This window comes from Zalophus californianus, chromosome 9, assembly GCF_009762305.2.
Source record: "Zalophus californianus isolate mZalCal1 chromosome 9, mZalCal1.pri.v2, whole genome shotgun sequence".
In the NCBI taxonomy this organism is placed as follows: Eukaryota; Metazoa; Chordata; class Mammalia; order Carnivora; family Otariidae; genus Zalophus; species Zalophus californianus.
In genome coordinates this window covers 68,693,107-68,714,569 of record NC_045603.1, presented here as the reverse complement: position 1 = coordinate 68,714,569, position 21,463 = coordinate 68,693,107, and the positions used below count along the sequence as shown (strand labels likewise).

At 37.1% G+C, this 21,463-nt stretch overlaps 1 protein-coding gene and 1 pseudogene across 7 annotated transcripts in view; one reads left to right on the top strand and one right to left on the bottom strand.

Moving 5' to 3' along the window:
* The window catches only part of TMEM117 (transmembrane protein 117), a 472,857-nt gene that overhangs the window by 395,048 nt on the left and 56,346 nt on the right, over nucleotides 1-21,463 (top strand). The gene's annotated exons all lie outside the window — the stretch shown is intronic.
* On the bottom strand, nucleotides 17,306-19,220 carry LOC113922788 (annotated as a pseudogene). The gene has a single exon (XR_003520067.2). The product of XR_003520067.2 is annotated as a T-complex protein 1 subunit beta-like (transcript).

The following is a 21,463-nucleotide window of genomic DNA, read 5'->3' as shown; positions in this document are numbered from 1 at the left end:
AGAGAAATATCAGTGTAGAGAGAATAGTAGGACAAAACTTCAAAGAGATGAGAGTAGAAGAGCAGGCAGCTAGAATTTGAAAAGGCAAAACACTAAACAAGACAATTTTCTCCAGCCGAGAGTAGTATCATAATAATCATAGCAAGAATTCAGTTTCAATCCTTTAAGTTCAGAAAACATTTATGAATTCTATTTTTGATTTTTTGAGAAACCTCCATACTGTTTTCCAGAGTGGTTGTACCAGTTTGCATTCCCACCAACAATGCATGAGGGTTCCTTTTTCTCTACATCCTTGCCAACATTTATTTCTTGTCTTACACCATTTTTTTAAGATTTTTATATATTTATTTGAGAGAGAGAGAGAGAAAGAGAGAGCATGAGAGGGGGGAGGGTCAGAGGAAGAAGCAGACTCCCCGCTAAGCAGGGAGCCCGATGCGGGACTCGATCTCAGGACTCTAGGATCATGACTTGAGTTGATGGCAGTCGCCTAACCAACTGAGCCACCCAGTTGCCCTGTCTTACACCATTCTGACCAGGTGTAAGGTGATATCTTATTGTGGTTTTGATTTGCATTTCCCTGATGATTATTGAAATTAAAAATAGAAATACCATATGATCCAATAATTCCACTATAGGTAAATTCCCCAAGAAAATGAAAACACTAATTTGGAAAGATGTATGTACCTCTATGTTTATTGCAGCATTATTTACAATATCCAAGCTATGGAAGCACCCCAAGTGTCTATCCATAGATGAATGGATAAAGAAGGTGTGGTGTATATACAGACTATTACTCAGCCATGAAAACAGATGAGATCTTGCCATTTGCAACATCAATACCCACCTAGAGGGTATTATGCTAAGTGAAATAAGTCAGACAGAGGAAGACAAATACCATATGATTTCATTTTATATGTGGAATCTAAGAAACAAAACAAAGGGAAACAAAACAAAAAGAATTAGACCTATAAATACAGAGAACAAACTGATGGTTGTCAGCCAGGAGGAGGTGGGAGATGGGCAAAATGGGTGAAGGGGAGTGGGAAATGCAGCCTTCCAGTTATAGAATAAATAAGTAACAGGAATAAAAAGTACAGCATAGGTAAATATAGTCAATAATATTAAAATAACATTGTATGGTGACAGGTGATAGCTACACTTGTGATGAGCATAGTATAATGTAGTTCAGTTATAAGATGAGTAAGTTCAGAGGATGTAACGTACAACATGGTGACTGTAGTTAAAAATACTGTCTTGTACACTTGCAATTTGCTAAGAGAATAAATTTTAAGCATTCTCATTAAAAAGTAACTACATGAGGTAATGGAAATGTTGATTAACTTGATTGTGAAACTAATTTCAGAATGTATATATATAAAAACATCCTGTTGTACACTTTAAGTATATTATAATTTTGTCAATCTCCCTCAATAAAGTTGGAAAAAATACTAAGTGATAAAGAATGTGACATAAAGAATAAAACAAAACAGTTATGAATTCATTCTAGTGTACATCACAGCAGGTGCTGGAGACACAGGACAGTGGGAAAGGAAATGAAAGATCAATGATATAGTCCACAGGAGTTTGTAATCACAAAGGAATTCATAATTTAATAGAATAAATATGAGTAGAAAAGTAAAGACATTTTAGGAAAACTGTCTTTAGAAGAATTTTTTATTCAGCTAAAAAGCAAATATTCCTACCTTTGCCACTTTTAAAATTTATCTCCCCTACCATCCTAAGATCTAGTTGCTGTTATGAAGGCTTTAAAATAAAACAACTTCCTCTTCATAAGATAAAGAACATTCTGTGCTTTTTAACTAGATAGGAAGACAGAGAATGAGAGAAGAAAGAGAGAGGAAGAGAAGGACTAGTTGGGGGATATTGGGAAGGGGAGATGGGAGGAGGAGGAGAGGCGTAGAGCCAGAAAGATGGGTATAGGTGGGGATGATTTGAGGAGTCAGTAAAATGCTCTGGTGTGGATCGATGGGTGGAGAGGGGTGGGCTTAATCAATGGTAATGACCATGGAGACTGATGAAGTGTTATATCTGTTGTTAAGTTTCCATGCATTCTTTGTCTCTCCTAAATGCTAAACTCTAGAGGATTAGTGTAGGGAATATTAAAAGCTGTTGAGTTTTACAACTGGGTCAATGTAGTCTAGCATCAAGTGCCCAGGAGGCAGAGGATCTGCTGAATAAAGTGCCCAGGAGGCAGAGGAAGCTGTAAGAAGATAAGTTTCTGGGAATTTATAGGTAAGTTCAGAAAGATGTTGCCTTGAACCTCTTCTCTTTAGTATCCTCTCCTCCAGAAGGCCTCTCCAGATACACCTACTGTGTGTATCTTAGATTTATGTATATAAATAGATACATAATATAAAATATATATGTAATATCAGCTTTATGTGCTTCAAGGAAATGAAAGAAGTTTTCTAGAAGAGAGGCTTTTAAAAAGAAGAAGGAAGATTCAAGGGTTATATTTTGGTGAATCCTCACATTGTTGAAACATCTTTTTAGAACTTCTCTTTCTTGTAATACTACATACCTGCCTAGTACCTTCATACCTATGTACCTACATATTTGCTGTAACATATGAGCTCCTCAAGGAGAGGAGGCATGTTTTTTCAATTTTTTCATTCCCACAGCTAGCTCATGTTCAATGCATTACAGTTTTACCATAAATATTTGTTGAATGAAAGAATAAATAAGTGAATGATCACAGCATTATTTCAGAAAAGCCAAATAACATGAGATTTTTCAAGAAGCAAAACGTTTACCAACAGCAGGAGAATGAGCGACCAATAATATTAGATTAGGTCATTTTCACTGAATTATGATTTTACCTATAATTAAATATCTAAATAAAAATCTGAATGAATTGCTCAGTTAAGTGTTAAAAAGGACTCTTTGGTCTAGTTGAAAAGCACTTAGAGAAAAGTGGTATTTCCTGAAAAGTAATTCCTAATGCACTGAAAAAGTATGAAAATTGCATCCTACAAACATTTTGCTTTGTAACATCCAAAATGTGTGTGTGTTTTTTTTTCATGCATGGTTCTCAGAAGTAGGTTGACTAGTTTAAAAAAAAGACATGATGACTTTGGTAGACTTTATTTTAAAACTCCAATCACCTGACTTCAGTAGGACACTTCTTTTGAGGTCATAGCTGTTGAAAGTGGAATCAATCACGTTAGAACATAGGGCAGAGCAACAAGCATGAACCTATTTTAATTAAATAGCTATGGTGTTTTGACAAGTTGGCATATATTTTCTGGATAAGTTGTTCTGACTGATTTTGTTTATAGGCTACTTAGAATGAAAGGGCTATTTAAATGTCTGGCCATCAGTTTTAACATGTCCTTCAGCTTTGGGAATACTTCATATTTTTTGAAGTATTTTAAACTCTTCTTCACAGTTATTTTACATCTTCATTTTTCCTACTCAAGGGTTACACTCCTCCTTGAGAACACAGTAATGGCAATTTCTGTTGTAGGTCCCAAGTGATGGCATGGAATAAGGGCTTAGATATTAAGCAATACCTGGATTAACCATAAATGCCTACTGTCTTCATAATATGTGCCTAAGAGGTTGAATCTTTGTTTTATTTACTGTCACCATTTTGTACTTTTGACATCACCTGATCTAATGGGAAGACAGACTATTCAAGGAGAATCATGGAGGGGAATTCTAATATATTGTTTATTAGGAGTCCCAGTGACGAGCCTCCAAAGAGTGGACAGACTTCTTATGGTAAGTCATGCCCACGCAGCATGGGGGAGTCCAGCCAAGTGGACAGTCTACAGAAGGGACCAGAGAACAAGTCTTGGCAGGTGACCAGTGGTATCAAGAAAATTTGGCACAAGGTAACAGATAAGCGGGAAGCGTGGGGATTACCCGGCAGACAAATTTTAGGATCCATTCATGGGTACTGGAGTAACAAACACACTCACTTGAAAATGAAACTAATAGTCTGGTTAACATATCATATAGATCACAGTTTTGAAACAGGCAGTAAGTTCTATGAGAGATTATTGTGAGTAGGAGAGATCACTCAAGTCTTTAAGGGTAATGTGGGAAGAATGTAGCTTGAAGGAATTATAAGATTTGGTTAAGCAAGTGGAAAATAGAGACATTCAAATTTCATCCTAATTTAAATGCTTCAGTCCCTGAGGTATTTTTTTAAAGAGAGATAGAACATGATTAAAAAACTGGCAAAAGATAAATTCTGTACTGTAGCACATGAGCAGTAATTTTTTCAAAGCCACATGGAGGCAGCAAGATATAACTCCTTCAGATTCATATTTTTCTAATGGCTGCATCGTTGTTGTCAGGTGCCATGGAATTATTAGTACCCCATCATCACCCTGAAAGAATGTTCCAGCCCTGGCCCTCACCCCCATCTTTGTGTATGTATCATGGTTGGCCCTGGAAGTCATGTGTAGCAGTTACCACTTGTCATTGCACCACTTGTATATGATAAAAAAGTACAATGTTGAAGACACACATTCCACCATTTCATCAGGCTCCCAGCTCCTCTGGGGTAATTTTCAAACTCAGAGTGTGGGTATACCTCACTCAGGTCAGAGCTGTATAGGTGGTGCTAAATGTGAGCCCTACTGACAGACATTCATGTCAAATATCCTGTCCCCAGATGAGATGGGCTAATATTCTGTAGCTCTTCTTCTTTTTTTTTTTTTTTAAGATTTATTTACTTATGGGGGGGCAGAGGGAGAGGGAGAGAGAAACTTTTAATGGCAGTGGGACCGTGGTTAAGTCACTTCATCTCTAGGAATCCATACTCTCAGATGGACATGACAGTTTTTCATAACCCACATTACAGGATGTTTATGACTAGTCCAATTAAAAATGCAGTTGAAGTTTCATATTTTCGTATATCTAAATTACATTATTTGGATAGAAGAAAACAAATTAATTTAGTTGGAAAAAGTTTCAGAGTTACACTTTGAATTACAGTCAATCATTCAGGATTGTTTTGATTTTAGCTAAGGAAAACTATAATAATGTGATAATGGAGTCCGAGTAACAATGCGCTGCAGCCATAATCTGCTAATAGAGAAATACATTAAGGGGATGATTCCCATCCTTATCTGATCAGAAGGATCACCAATATTCTTACAAAGATGTGAATTCTCTGGCTATAGGAACATTGTCAGAAGTTTCTGGTTTAGTGGGTGTGCAGTGGTACCTTGGAATTACTAGACATAACAGATGTTTCTTGTGACCATGCATTAGCGTCAACTGTGTGCTGGTTAAAAATGCAGATTCTTGGGTCTTCCTTTTAGATCTAGTGGTATTAGAATCATTAGGGAATTTGATTTGTATTAGTCTTTATTTAGCCCAAAAGCAATTTCTCTGTAACTCACTATTCTAAGGTAGTACACTGGTAAGAAGTGAATGTTATTCCTTTGATTCAGATGGCTATACATAAAAGAACCCCAAGAAAATTACAAATTGCCAGATGGTACTTGGAATTTATTACATTTGATGAAGGTTGGGGTGTTGTTCAGAATTATGCATTCTCCTGTAAAACTACATCATTCCCATGGTGCATATTGTGAAAAGCTTAACAATTAAAACCAAACACGTACCTGGTGCATTTTTCTCTAATTTTTGATGAAAATATATTTTATAAATATCCCTTTGCAGAAAAATGTATTTATGTCTGAGATGCTTATCATTGATTCAATCTTTGTTAGATTTCAGTAAGTGAGTACTGAACATTTATTTGCAAGTTGAATAAAATCTAAAATATAATAGCATGAAACCAAATAGGTCTCTGTTTTATAACAAAATGACTTTATACATAAAAATATGTGTCTGGGAAAAAATTTAAATCAGTTATTTATAATCCTTGTCATTCCTTCCTGGGCCTTTTGAAGGTGGTGCCAAGAAATGACCTTTTTTTTCTTTTAAAGATTTTATTTATTTGAGAGAGAGAGCACAAGCAGGGGGAGCGGCAGGCAGAGGAAGAGGGAGAAGCAGACTCCCTGCTGAGCAAGGAGTTCGATGCGGGACTCGATCCCAGGACCTTGAGAGCATGACCTGAGCCAAAGGCAGACACTTAACTGACTGAGCCACCCAGATGCCCCATCCTTTTGTTGTTGTTGTTGTTAATGAATAGAATAGTAGATCTGTATACAAAATGAAAAAACTCAGAGACTTAGGAGAGATGCTTGCCCATAAAGTAGGACAGTAGGAGCTGGTGGTCAGAAGGAGTTGTTATGGTGGAGAAAAAAAGAAAGAAGACATAGAGTTGACAGCTGCTACAGCTAATAGAACTTGAGAGAGAGAGTTTTTTTTGTTTTGTTTTGTTTTGTTTTTTGGAGAAGTTTTGCTCTATCATATGCAATGTTATATTCTACATTCACTTCCTAGAAAATTTCAATTAAGAAAAATTCTCCAATCCTTTTGGCATTATTGTCCTTCAGTCCTAGCCTCCTCTTTTGATTCAAGATGTGTTTCTGGGCAAGAGTCAGGGGAAGGACAAAGTCATGGGGGCCAATGTACATTCTGATTACACAAATATGAAAATTAGCAGGTCCCTACATGTAATGATTGTGTGTAGAATGAAGTCTGGTGGATGCATTCACTTGATCTTATGACTGCCTCTTAATTCAACATTTTAGCTCTTTACTAGCTCAAAACCAAACTATGTATCTCTTTCTTTTCAATACAGTTGGTCAAACCCCCTTCCTCTAACTCCCCTTTAAACATCAGTATCCCCTAAGGGTCTTCCCTATTCTCCCTTATCTTTTCATGGCTTCAAGTCCTCCTTGTGGACTGGTCTTTCTCAAGTCCAAATGCCTCTGCTTAATTTTGCACCTAGATATCTAACTGCCAAGAGGCTATTTCCGCTTAGACTTTCCACGGGCTTCTCTGGTTCATCACGTTTAAAATCAACCTATCATGACTTATCCACTCAGTCACTCAAGCCAAAAACCTGGGACATATCCCAGATTCCTCTCTCTTGTCTGTCTTGCAGTCAATCGCCAGGCTTATACATTCTTCTTGCTAAGTATCTCTTGAACCTGTTCCTCCTTTAGACCCTAATATATTCTACTTAGTTCAGGTTACCATCAGCTTTTACTTATATGAGTATAATACCTTTTCTCTTCTTGTAATCTTACCTGATTTGTCCAGAGTAATCTTTTTAACATAAAAATCTAATCCTCAAAATTCTTCAGATAGAAATTCCTTTGCATGCCATACTAGCCATGCTGTTATCTAGCCTATGGCTAGCTTCTGGCTTCTTCCTGGCCATCATTCTCCCTTCCCTCCCCCTACCGACCCCTTACATCTTATACTCCATTAAAATTCTGAAATATCTGTTGGTTACTCAAGTCATAATGCCTTTCTTTATGGTGTAGGCCTTTGCACCGGCAATAAATGGGTTTCTTGTCAATATGTATGTTTGGCTGTCCTCAGCTGTCCTTCAGCCTTCAGCTTAAATGCTACCCTTTCTGTGAGGCCTCATCTGCCTCTCTCAATCAAACTTAAGTGCTTCTTTTCTTACATGTTTGTAACAATGTTTATAAATGTCAATTATGGTTATTCCCACACTGCATTGCATTTGTTCATTTGCAGGTATATAATCATCTTGCTGAAAAGTTGTAAGACTTGGAATAGTTTGGGTCAAATACAGAGAATATTCAAGAGATGTTGGCTAAACGTAGACCAGCACCTAGACCAGTACCTAACAGGCCATTGGGACTCTATAATTGTATTTCACATGAAAGATTTTATAAGATTCCCAAAAAGGAACAATTTTATTTTTTTACACTGAGGGATCCGTGTACTTATATGAGCTACTTATTAAAAATTTTCTATGTGAGAATCATATTTATATTGATCAGACATTGGCAAGTTTGTTTTTAGAGGCCTTATTTAAGGTCCTGTTGACATTAGACAATTTATGAATTGAATTTGGGATAGGCTCTTGAAATGTTTGTCATCGAATTCAATTTTCTTTATATTTTGCAAAGCACAACCATCGTAAACCCAGAGTAGAGTCTTTGTTCTGAGCCTTCCATGTATTTCCCTGAGCCTAGTTTTTGCTGAAGTAAATTCTTCTCGTTGAAACCAGTGTCCTCCATAACTGCTGTTAGTGTGCTTCTTATAGACAGTTGCCAAGGAGGTCCAAAGAGTGGTAAAATTTGGGGCTAGGATTGCTCCTCCCTGTACTATGAAATGAGATGAGAAAATTCTGATTGCAGAGTCATGAGGAAGAGATTCTGAGCATGCAGACCCTGTTGTATTTTTCTTAATACCTGGAAGAAGGAAAAAAGTAAGAATATTACAACAGAGCTTTGACTTACCTTGTCACCACCTGCTAAGAGAGATGATGACTCTCCTCCAGAGGTGCTTTCTTGTTAAAGGAGTGGCAGAGGACTGTAATCACTGACTTCATATTAGGAATGAAAAATTCTTTTGTGGGTAAGACTGAATGAATAAAACTTTAAAAGCCAATAATCTTAAGTTCAGTCATATAGAGTTTGCAATGCTTTATTAATTTATAAAAATGACAACCATCTATTTTCAACTGCAAACTACTCAATATTAATAATAACACTAGTGTGTTACGTGTCTTGATAGAGAATCATTCAAAGATCTGAGCTTAGTAGCAAATGTACCTTTAAGTATATATTTACTATATTTTTATAATAAAATAAAAAGTTATAGTTTATTTTGATGAAGAGAGGAAGAATATTTGTAGGGCTTAATGAGATAAATGGAAAGAACTTAAAACAGGGACTATCACAAAATGAGATTTTGTACCTGGAAAAATCTCTAGCTATATGACCTGGAGATAATGAACTATAACAGGGGCATAATGTGATTCGAATAAAATGAGTGATTTATATCAGAGAAGCCTTGTCATAGAGAAGACACAGAAGTTATCGCTCTTCAGCATGGTCTAGGCATTAGTTCTATCTGCGTTTGCATAGTGAGTACCTCTGAAACATTTTCTATTTGACCTCTAGGATTCTCAATTCAATGTGTATTTTGTGAGATTGAGCCAATGAGGCAAATATTTAAATGAATAATGGAACATTTTTTTTAAATTATTGATTCCCAGAGATCTGGCATGTTTAGGCATGCTCAGTATTTCTGTTCAAATTCATGGGAGGTTTTATCTCACTGTGAAAATGGTTTTCTGATCCCTCATCTCTCAGAATAAATCTGATATGTTTTTGAGTGTCTTAGAAAATTATTCCCACATCTGAATAGACTGTAACTTGCTTATGAGGTCGGAAAGAGTAGATCATCACCACCAAACTTGAGGTGGGGAGGGCCAGTGTAAATATTTTTCTTTTGAAATATGTTTTCAAGCTATGCTCTATAAAAGGAACTTGCAAGTCTAATTGGTGTACAAGTACACTCCCATGATGCACAGTAAGCTCCAGGGAAATTTTAGTGTCAACCTGCCAGAAAGTTGTAACAATATATACATCCCCAACAGTGACTGAAAACACCTGCTGTGGTCGGGAGAATAATGCCTCCCCACAAAATATCCACATCTGAATCCCTGGAACCTTCAAATATGTGAAAGTTACATTGCAAAGGGAAACTAAGGTTGCTAGTCAGCTGACCCTAAAATATAGAAATTACCCTGGGTTATCCAGGAGGACCCAATGTAATTACAAGAGTCTTTAAGAGAGGAAAAGAGAGGCAGAAGCGGACAAGAGGTGGCAGCATGAGAAGGCTGCCTTTGGAGGGTAGACCAAGAGGGCCGTAAGTCAAGACGTGCAGGTTACATCTAGAATCACAAAAAAGGAAGAGAAACAAATTCTGTCTTTGAACCTCCAGAAGGAATGCTGGCTACCCTGCCAACACCTTGATTTTAGCTCAGTGAGACCCATTTTGAACATTTGACTTCTAGAACTAAGATAAGTTTTTATCATCTAAGGCTCTAAGTGGTGGTAATTTGTTACAGCAGTAATAGGAAACGGATACATCCAAGTTTCTTCACATCTTTGCTGACATGGATATTATTGCTCTCTTCTGTCTTTTCTAGCCCAACAGTCAAAAATATGTTATTAGTTGGGGAGCCTGGGTGGCTCAGTCAGTTAAGTCTCTGCTTTTGGCTTGGTCATGATCTCAGGGTCCTTGGATCGAGCCCCGCCTCAGCCTCTGCGCTCAACAGGGAGTCTGTCTGTTTGTCCCTCTGCCCCTCCCTCACCAATAAATAAAATCTTTAAAAATATATCCTATTGGTCTTTAATTTTTCATTATTAAGTTGAGCTTATTTCCTCCTTCTAGATCCTTGATGAATATTAAAATTTCTTTATGAACATCCAGCTTATGGAATGAACCTATTTCATTATTGAAGTTTAAATTTTTTTGTTTTTGTTTTTTTTCCTTATCCTTTTATTTGACCATTAAGTATCATTTTTGCTTTTGGTGTCTAGCACATTAAGAATAGAACCTACTAAGTTTTTACCAGGATTATGATGACTTCTTATAGAAATAAAGCAGCTTTTCAATGTTGCTAGAAATAATTACATGCTTTCTTTTAGTATGTTTTCTACTTTAAACTATTAATGTAATAAACTATGAGAATAGGCTTCTTACCTTGACCCATTCATAGAGCACTAGAGTATATTGCACTTTGTGGTAGTTCATTATTTAATAAGCTGCTGAATTCAGTTTTGCATGTATATTTATGAAAGAGATGCACGTATCCTTTTCTTTCCTGCTAATTTCCATCATGGTTATGTTAGTCCTAGAAATGAATGGAAAGCCTCCGTCTTTGCTGTGTTTTGTAATCATTTCAATATATGGGAGCTATTTGTGGAACACTCTGCATGCTATGCTTTGTTACACATCCTCTTTCCCTACCCCATTTCATATTATGTCAGTAAATTCAAAGGTATTTAGAAAGAAAAGGAAAATAAATATATTACCTCAAACTGCTATTTTGAGGTTGCAACTCCCCTCATCTTTTAAAATCATAGAGGTTTTTTCCATCTGTAAACCATTCCTGTAACTGTAGAGGAAGGAAGAGAGACATAAGAAAGGCTCTTCTTGGAGAGTTGTTGGCAACATAGCTGCCTATAATTTCATTAGATTTCCTTTTCTATGATGTTTTATTTTTATTACTATTACCATCATTATCATGATTATGCCTTATATGAAACCCGTTTACACTATACCAAATTATAAGTATATTGTTAATTCATCTTTTATGATGTCAATTTGGACTGTGTACACACAAGTGTCCAGGATAAAAGAAGTAATAGCCCCATGTCACTTTATCATGATCAAAACATTTAAGCAGAATTGTGTTTAGGATATCACATTAAAAGTGTATTCGCTTTCTAAATTACAAAAGCATTACAAATTCTTCCAAAAACAAGTTGGAAAGCACAGAAGAAAGAAGAAAGAAAATTATTTACAGTGTGATCTTCCAGATAAATTCATCAGTACATGTGAACTTTATGCACATAATTGCATAGATATTTTTCCAAAACCAGAATCATCCTCTACATCATTTTTGTTTTGTAACCTGCTTTTTCACCTCACAATATATTATTAAAATTTTTCATGTCATGAAATACTTTCACAACGTTATTTTAGTGAATGTGTTATAATTTAATCTGTGATGTGATCATGATATAGCAGATTACCTACTGTGAAACAGTTGTTTCCATTTTATTGCTGTTTATGGTACTATAATGAACACGATACAATGATTATTTCCTTGAGATGAATTCCCAGAAGTTGAATTGATAACTTAAAAGGATTGCACATTATAATGACTCCTCATATGCTTAGCCAAATTTCCCTCTAGAGGTTACTTTATATATCATTCCACAATAAGTATAGGAAAGTGACCATTTCCCTCACCAACGAAGAATTTTGGATTTGTCTTAATAGTTTCCAATTTGATTAGCAAAAAACTATTTCATTTTGATATATATTTCTTTAACTAGACATATCCATGATCACTAGCTCAACAACTTTTTCAAAATTTGCATTTCTTTTTGACTTTTACCAAGATAATTCAGAACAATACATTATACAAGCATCTCAGGGAGCCTGGGGTAACATAGTAGCATAGCAAACTATAAGCAAAAAAATCTCATCCTTCAGTGAGTCATAGGACTATCCACACTAACTGGTACACATAGAAACCATCAATATCCTTTCTCTCATCAGGTTTTTGTCACCAAATGAGCTCAAGTCAGATTAGGTTTTGCTGCTCTATGAATCCTAGAAAAGCTTTATTTTCAGAGCTTTCCTACTTCAAAATTGAAGACAAGGGATGGTGGACAGGTAGTGAGGTTGATAATTGTTTTTCTTAAGTCTGTTGGGTATTTATGAATTGGTTTTTCATATCCTTCACTCAGTTTTTTATAAGGATGCTTGATATTTTCCTCATTGGCTTGTAATAGTTCTTTGCATATTAAAGATATTACCTCTTTACCTGTTACAGATGTTATAAATATTTGTTCTGAGTTTTATTTGTTATTAAGATTGTTTATAACAGCTGTTGTCAAACTTGAGTCTTCCCAAGAATAACCTGGTGTGTATGTGTGTGTTTCTGTGTGTGGTATGGAGTGGATGTGCATGTGTGCATGCTTGGGTGTCCACATGCATGTTTCATGCAAAGTCCTGAACGCTGTCCATAGAATATTTGATATAAAAGGTCAAGGTAGTTATCATTGGTCATCATACTGATGGTAGCTAACACTTGTGAGCATAGCATAACATATAGATTTGTCTAATCACTATATTATACACATGATATTATATATTATATTGTATATTAAAACTAATATAACATTGTGCATCAACTGTACTTCAAAAAAATAAATACAGGTTCTAATATATATAGTGGTAATGGTTGCACCACTTTGGAGTAAATTAAAAACCATGAAGTTTACAATTTAAATGTATGAATTGTATGCTATGTGAATTATAGCTCAACAAAGCTGCTAACAGAAAACAAAAAGGTCTAAGTAGAATTATGAAATCTGAATCTTAGAAAGCCCAAATATGATTCTAACGCAGGTCATCAGAGATTCACATTTTGGCTTGTGGTAGTTTTTGCTTAACTTGTAGTTGTTTTCGATTTATCTGATAAAACCTATCTGTCTTGTCTTTTGTGATTTCTGTCCTTTATGTTAAGCTGGGGATACTGTGTTTCAGAAGAGGCATTGACAAACTAGAGAGCATGTACAAACGCCAACTGGAATGTCAAGAGACCCAGAAAGAATGACAAAGGAATGGTGGAGGGAATGGGGATGTTTAGCATAAAGCCTAGACTTTGAGGAGGAATGTGCCAGCTATCATCCTCTGTCAAGTGGAAAGGCAGTGCAACTATTCTCTGTTGCACCAGAAAGTTGTACTAAGAACACTGTGTTGAAATTCAGAACATCAAATGCATCTTCCATGTGAATTTTCCTTTATAAAACATATCTGATCATGATATTTCTCAGTTTGGAATCCTTTGTGGCTTTTGTTGTCTTTAGGAGAACACTCTGTGTCCTGTGAGGTCCCTCACAATCCAAGCCTCATTTGGCAGCTTCCCCTCCCTCCACACTTCTCACCTGCTGTGCTACCCAAGTAAATGGCTTGATGTCTCTAAAAACGCAACAGGTCCATGCGTCTTTCCTCCTTCTCATATCTGAGTTTCATAAGTTATGTGATCTACTAATGTCCCCTATCCTCTAGGCTGAGCCATATGTTGAGCTCTAGTCAGGGCGGAGTCCTTGTGAGTCTGATTCTGTCATGATCCTCTCTCTCGAATGTCACCAATGGGACCTTATCCAGAAAATAAGTCACTGAAAAACCCAATGATGTATTTATATGCATTTACATATAGTAATAAGTAGTTAATATTTATTAGTCATAGGCTATGTCCTAGGGCGACAAAGATGAGTAAAATGTACATCTACTCTTCTAAGAGCCTCAACATCTCAGAAAAGAATTAATGAAAATTAAATGAGAAAGTTTAGTGAATATTTAAAAATTGGAGAGGGGAGCAGAACTACATAATTCACATTTCAGTAGTTATGGAAATTTGAGTGAATTTATAATGCATTCAGACTTAAAAGTATAAGAGGATAAATAAAAGGAAAAGATTTAAACTTGCTTGAGTTATATAGAGGAGTAGCAGCATTGTGTTCTGAACCAAATGCATAATTTTTGCCAAGATGACTAAGTGGAAGATGTTTATGCTTCTGTTGAAAATTTGATTGGTGTTATACAGCATGTTAACTGAAAGACATGCTCATTTTTACTTGCTTAGGAATCCTTAAAATGTTCAATAAAGTGCCTGCATATTTTTGCATAACAAAAGGGAACACGCGTTAAAGAATGTCTCAGGATAATGAACTTGTTACGTATTTTAGCATCTGGTATATTTATATTTCACTGCAGTCATTAATGGATACTTTTCCCTTCCACTGTCTAGAAAAAAGACATTGTTTTCCTTATGGTTACACACCAATTTGAAGTAGGAGTTGGAGTTTTTCTAGTAGCACATGACTCCAGTGTATTGCATTTGGAGTCATTCCTTTCAGATCCTAATGTGCCATGCCACTGGAGTTCTGGGTTGGTCAGAAGCCCACGGTTGCCAAGGTCAGAGGCCCCCAGTATTTTAATCCCATATCTCCACCAATCCCGGGGCGGGCTAGAGAGCTCTCATGGAATGCCCATTAAGGAAAATGCATTCCTCAACATCACACAAACAGCAAGTGAAACGGCCATACCTAGGCCCGAACTTGTGTGACAGATTACAAATGTGTTTTTCTCTGTGGAGCAGTGAGGCAGCTCAGTAATTTCTAAATAGTAGACTTGTCATCCAAATGCAGTTTGACGTTATCTCTAGATGATTAGAACCCTGCGCTTTTTCTCATGGTGATTAATAACCCTTTTATTCTTTCACTGTAGAACATCAAGAGAGTTGATACTAATTGTATTAGCTAAGGCTGATTTCCTTTGCAAGATCCAAAACAGTGCATAATCCACTAGGCTGAGATCCTTGAAGGCACGAGCCATCATATTTATCTTAGTATCACCACCGTTAGGCCGGCGTGTTGCAGTAGGAGTTTCCATAAATGTGCACTGAGTTGAATTAACTTAATTTGCTGTGGATGAATTTCAGCACTAATAACGTTCTCAGTTCTATTTAGGGTTTGAAGCTTGAAGAAGCAGTGCATTTCATTCTGCCAGTAAGTAAACAACTTCATGAGAGAAATATTAGCTCTTATAGTCCATTCATTCAGCTACTTTTGGAAAACTGTTGTCACTGACTAGACACAGCAACAAATTCTAGCTAGGCAGAGCAAATGTTATAATTTATAACTAAAAGATGTCTTTGGTTGGGATTTGGGCCAGTTTTCCTCAATGTTCACATTAAATATTTGCTACTATTTTAACACATTAGTTTCTAAAGAATTCTAGAATCTTGCTGTAGCAGAAAGGTCTTCTCATTTCCAGGGAAGTCAGAGACCATTAAAACTTCCAGTGTAATGAGGTAAAGGGAAGGTCAGAAATACTTGTAAAAGATAGAGTATACAAATAAAAATGTCAACTGCTTTATCAATGACATCTCGTCTCAGTGTCTCTTTTTCTTTTTAAATTTTATTTTATTATGTTATGTCAGTCACCATACATTACATCATTAGTTTTTGATGTTGAGTTCCATGATTCATTGTTTGCGTATAACACCCAGTGCTCCATGCAGTACGTGCCCTCCTTAATACCCATCACTGGGCTAACCCATCCCCCACCCCCTCCCCTCTAGAACCCTCAGTTTGTTTCTCAGAGTCCATAGTCTCTTGTGGTTTGTCTCCCCCTCCGATTTCCCCCCTTCATTTTTCCTTTTCTACTATCCTTTTTTTTTAAACATATATTGTAGTATTTGTTTCAGAGATACAGGTCTGTGATTCATCAGTCTTAAACAATTCACAGCACTCACCACAGCACATACCCTCCCCAATGTCCATCACCAGCCACCCCATCCCTCCCACCCCCCACCACTCCAGCAACCCTCAGTTTGTTTCCTGAGATTAACAGTCTCTTATGGTTTGTCTCCCTCTCTGGTTTCATCTTGTTTCATTTTTTTCCTCCCTTACGCTATGATCCTCTGTCTTGTTTCTCAAATTCCTCATATCAGTGAGATCATATGATACTTGTCTTTCTCTGAATGACTTATTTTGCTTAACATAATACCCTCTAGTTCCATTCATGCTGTGGCAAATAGCAAGATTTCGTTTTTTATGGCTGCATAATATTCCATTGCATATATATACCACTTCTTCTTTATCCATTCATCTGTTGATGGACATCTTGGCTCTTTCCATGGTTTGGCAATTGTGAACATTGCTGCTATAAATATTGGGGTGCACGTATCCCTTCGGATCCCTACATTTGTATCTTTGGGGTAAATAACCAGTAGTGCAATTGCTGGGTTGTATGGTAGCTCTGTTTTCAACTTTTTGAAGAACCTCCATACTGTTTTCCAGAGTGGCTGCACCAGCTTGCATTCCCACCAAATGTGTAGGAGGGTTCCCCTTTCTCCTCATTCTTGCTAACATCTGTCGTTTCCTGACTTGTTAGTTTTAGCCATTCTGACTGGTGTGAGGTGGTATCTCATTGAGGTTTTGACTTGGATTTCCCTGATGCCGAGCAATGTGGAGCACTTTTTCATGTGTCTGTTGGCTATTTGGATGTCTTCTTTGGAAAAATGTCTGTTCATATCTTCTGCCCATTTCTTGATTGGATTATTTGTTCTTTGGGTGTTGAGTTTGATAAGGTCTTTATAGATTTTGGATACTAGCCATTTATCTGGTATGTCATTTGCAAATATCTTCTCCCATTCTGTGGGTTGTCTTTTGGTTTTGTTGACTGTTTCCTTTGCTGTGCAAAAGATTTTTATCTTGATGAAATCCCAATAGTTCATTTTTGCCCTTGCTTCCCTTGCCTTTGGCAATGTTTCTTAGGAAGAAGTTGCTGCGGCTGAGGTCAAAGAGGTTGCTGCCTGTGTTCTCCTCAAGGATTTTGATGGATTCCTGTCTCACATTTAGCTCTTTCATCCATTTTGAGTCTATTTTTGTGTGTGGTGTAAGGAAATGGTCAAGTTTCATTCTTCTGCATGTGGCTGTCCAATTTTCCCAACACCATTTGTTGAAGAGACTGTCTTTTTTCCATTGGACATTCTTTCCTGCTTTGTCGAAGATTAGTTGACCATAGAGTTGAGGTCCATTTCTGGGCTCTCTCTTCTGTTCCATTGATCTATGTGTCTGTTTTTGTGCCAGTGCCATACTGTCTTTTTTTTTTTTATTGTTCAAATTTTTATTTTGATGCACAGTATGAGAAATGAACTTTTAAATCAACTAAATTTTATGGATAATGAAACAGCAAATAAATTAGACCCATGTTAAAATAGAAGGTCAGTTAAATGTCCAAACTTAAGGATATAAGAGCCACAGATAAACTTCTCGATTCCACAGTCTTCTTTAAAAGGTCGAAGTCTTTCAAACACAACTTTGCTATGAACTAACTGGTCCAGAACTCAACAGCACATGGGAATGTTTAACAGGGGTGGTGATCAGGGACACGTTTCCTTGGTGCTGCTTTGATAATGTTGTCCACACAAAGAATCACCTCTGCTGCTTCAGCTGCACTCAAAAGAACTTGTTGCTTTACTTGGAAACTTTCTGTTATACCCAGTACTGCCTGCCATATCTCCAATGGTACCTTCCTTCATATCCAGTCCAGCAGTTGTATTGCCTTCACTATGGGCAGCTCGGAGCTGTGCCACCAGATCCGCACTGTCATAGCCTGCATTATCAGCTATGATAGTTGGCAACTTCTCAGGGCATTAGCATAAGACTCCATTGCAACAGCTTCTTTGCCTGGTTTTCTACTGGCAAGCTGTGTCACAGCATGAGCCATCAGCATCTCAGAACAACCTCCTCCATAAACTGTTCTAGAATCATTCACAGTTTGGGCAAGAACACAAAGAGCATCATGCAAAGATCTTTCTGCTTCATCTAAAATTTTTTGAGTGGCACCACAAAGAACAATGGTACAAGCTTCACCAAGGGCCACCCCAGAAAAGTGGATGAGTTTATCTTCTCCATTCATGACTTTCTCAATTAGCTTGCAACTTCCGAGCTTCACTAGTTCTGGGTGGTCAAAGATAGAGGCAATTTCACCACCTGTGACAAGAGCTAGGCATTCCACACCTGCAAAATCTGCATGTTCAATTGCCGTAACACCAGCAGCACCAAAGAGCTGTTCAGGATAATTATAAATTAACTGCCTGTTGATAAAGCAATTTATCCCATGCTTAAGAATATGTTCAACTTTCTCCTTCATTTTTTCCTTTTTGGCATGTTCTATTTCGGCAACCTTTGCTGTAGAATCAACTCTTACCCTGAAACCAAATATCTTTATTTTGTCTGTATCCATACCAGTATTTGCAATGAGAATTTTAGCATTTTAAATTCGCTTTGGTTGATTTACTCCAATTTTTTAATCCAACAGAAAGCCTTCGTCTAAATAGGAATCTGCCAGACTTCCTCCTAGCTTCTTGATGACGTGAATTGCCTCCAGATTACCAGAGCCTTTCAGTCTGAGAACAGCTTCTACAGCTAACTGAGTAAAATGGTCTTGTGATGAGTAAGAAGTTTTGAGGATAATGTTGTTCCCACAATGTTCATTAAATCTTGACGGAATTTAACTTCGTCAGAACCATGATCAACTGCAGAATTCAACAGAGCCTGTCTTGCCGCCTTTGTGGCTTCTCTCCAACCGCAATGATGGTCTGTGGGTGAATCTTTTTTGCAATCAAAGATTCTGCTTCCCTTAGTAATTCTGCTGCTAAGACAGTAACAGAAGTAGTGCCATCGCCAACTTCATCATCTTGAACCCTTGACATATCAACTAAAACTTTAGCTGCTGGATTGTCCACACCGATGTTTTTTAGAATAGTTGCACCATCATTGGTTACCATAAGAGAGGCATCTCGTCCACTGCTTAACAGAATTTTATCCATGCGCTTAGGTCCTAATGTGCTCTTTACCAAGTCTCCAATAGCGATGGCACCAATAAAAGAAGACAGCTGAGCAGTCTCTGCTCTCTCTTCATCAGCTCCAGCCTTGAAGATGTTAACAGGTGCGAGGGAAAGGGACGCCATGGTTCTGAGGAGTTCAGCACACACGCTAATCCCTCAGATCACGCCAGGTACCAGAGGGCGCCAGTGCCATACTGTCTTGATGATTACAGCTTTGTAATAGAGCTTGAAGTCCAGAATTGTGATGCCACCCGCTTTGCTTTGCTTTTTCAACACTCCTCTGGCTATTCAGGGTCTTTCCTGGTTCCATATAAATTTTAGGATTATTTGTTCCATTTCTTTGAAAAAAAGTGGATGGTATTTTGATAGGGATTGCACTACATGTGTAGATTGCTCTAGGTGGCATAGACATTTTCACAGTATTTGTGAAATATCTTCCAATCCATGAGCATGGAACATTTTTCCATTTCTTTGTGTCTTCCTCAATTTCTTTCATGAGTATTCTATAGTTTTCTGAGTACAGATTCTTTGCCTCTTTGGTTAGATTTATTCCTAGGTATCTTATGGTCTTGGGTGCAACTGTAAATGGGATTGACCCCTTAATTTCTTTCTTCTGTCTTGTTGTTGGTGTATAGGAATGCCACTGATTTCTGGGCATTGATTTTATATCCTGCCACTTAACTGAATTCCTGTATGAGTTCTAGCAGTTTTGGGGTGGAGTCTTTTGGGTTTTCCACATAAAGTATTGTATTATCTGCAAAGAGTGATGGTTTTACTTCTTCTTTGCCAATTTGGATGCCTTTTATTTCTTTTTGTTGTCTTATTGCTGAGGCTACGACTTCTAGGACTATGTTGAATAGCAGTGGTGATAGTGGACATCCCTGCCGCGTTCCTGACCTTAGGGGGAAAGCTCTCAGTTTTTCCCCATTGAGAATGATAATTTGCTGTGGGTTTTTCATAGATGGCTTTTATGATATTGAGGTATGTACCCTCTATCCCTACACTCTGAAGAGTTTTAATCAAGAAAGGGTGCTGTACTTTATCAAATGCTTTTTCTGCATCTACTGAGAGGATCATATGGTTCTTGTTCTTTCTTTTATTAATGTATTGTATCACATTGATTGATTTGCAGATTCTGAACCCACCTTGTAACCCAGGGATAAATCCCACTTGGTCGTGGTGAATAAGCCTTTTAATGTACTGTTGGATCCTATTGGCTAGTATTTTGGTGAGAATTTTTGCATCCATGTTCATTAGGGATATTGGTCTGTAATTCTCCTTTTTAGTGGAGTCTTTGGTTTTGGGATCAAGGTAATGCTGACTTCATAAAATGAGTTTGGAAGTTTTCCTTCCATTTCTATTTTTTGGAACAGTTTCAGAAAAGTAGGTATTAATTCTTCTTGAAATGTTTGGTAGAATTCTCCTGGGAAGCCATCTGGCCCCGGGCTCTTGTTTGTTGGGAGATTTTTGATGACTGCTTCAATTTCCTTAGTGGTTATAGGTCTGTTCAGGTTTTCTATTTCTTCCTGGTTCAGTTTTGGTAGTTGATACTTCTCTAGGAATGCATCCATTTCTTCCAGATTATCTAATTTGCTGGCATAGAGTGGCTCATAATATGTTCTTATAATTGTTTGTATTTCTTTGGTGTTGGTTGTGATCTCTCCTCTTTCATTCATGATTTTATTTATTTGGGTCATTTCTCTTTTCTTTTTGAGAAGTCTGGCCAGGGGTTTATCAATCTTATTAATGTTTCAAAGAACCAGCTCCTGGTTTTGTTGATCTGTTCTACTGTACTTTTGGTTTCTATTTCATTGATTTCTGCTCTGATCTTTAGTATGTCTCTTCTCCTGCAGGATTTTGGCTTTATTTCCTGTTCTTTCTCCAGCTCCTTTAGGTGTAGGGTTAGGTTGGGTATTCGAAACTTTTCTTGTTTCTTGAGAAAGGTTTGTATTGCTATATATTTTCCTCTTAGGACTGCCTTTGCTGCATCCCAAAGATTTTGAACAGTTATGTTTTCATTTTCATTGGTTTCCATGAATTTTTAAAATTTTTCTTTAATTTCCCAGTTGACCTATTCATTCTTTAGTAGGATGCTGTTTATCCTCCATGTATTTGAGTTCTTTCTGACTTTCCTCTTGTGATTGAGTTCTAGTTTCAAAGCATTGTGGTCCAAAAATATGCGGGGAATGATCCCAGTCTTTTGGTACCAGTTGAGACCTGATTTGTGACCCAGGATGTGATCTATTCTGGAGAATGTTCTGTGGGCACTAGAGAAGAATGTGTATTCTGTTGCTTTGGGATGGAATGTTCTGAATATATCTGTGAAGTCCATTTGGCCCAGTGTGTCATTTAAAGCCTTTATTTCCTTGTTGATCTTTTGCTTAGATGATCTGTCCATTTCCATGTGGGGAGTGTTAA